Here is a 201-nt window from a genome sequence, read left to right on the forward strand (position 1 = left end):
TCCACTGTTATAAGAAAAAAATGCAAGTGATCGCGCTGGCGACTACATGTCCTGCAAAGCGTGCTTTAGCTTCTCTGCACAAACGACTGGATACGCGCCTAATAGCACACTTTTATCTAGGTTAACCATTTAAACTAAAATTACTTTTTTAAGCAGTTTATATAGGCCTATAGATTTTATTTTAGTCAAGTGGTGATGATT

The 201-nt window shown here is 36.8% G+C and overlaps 1 protein-coding gene across 1 annotated transcript in view; it reads right to left on the reverse strand.

Moving 5' to 3' along the window:
* Positions 1–201, reverse strand: part of LOC107579148 (DNA polymerase kappa-like) — a gene marked incomplete at both ends in the record, with an annotated part of 5338 nt that overhangs the window by 975 nt on the left and 4162 nt on the right. The gene's annotated exons all lie outside the window — the stretch shown is intronic.

The sequence above is a fragment of the Sinocyclocheilus grahami genome, unplaced genomic scaffold (genome assembly GCF_001515645.1).
Source record: "Sinocyclocheilus grahami isolate Dianchi unplaced genomic scaffold, SAMN03320097.WGS_v1.1 scaffold14672.1, whole genome shotgun sequence".
NCBI classification, from domain to species: domain Eukaryota; kingdom Metazoa; phylum Chordata; class Actinopteri; order Cypriniformes; family Cyprinidae; genus Sinocyclocheilus; species Sinocyclocheilus grahami.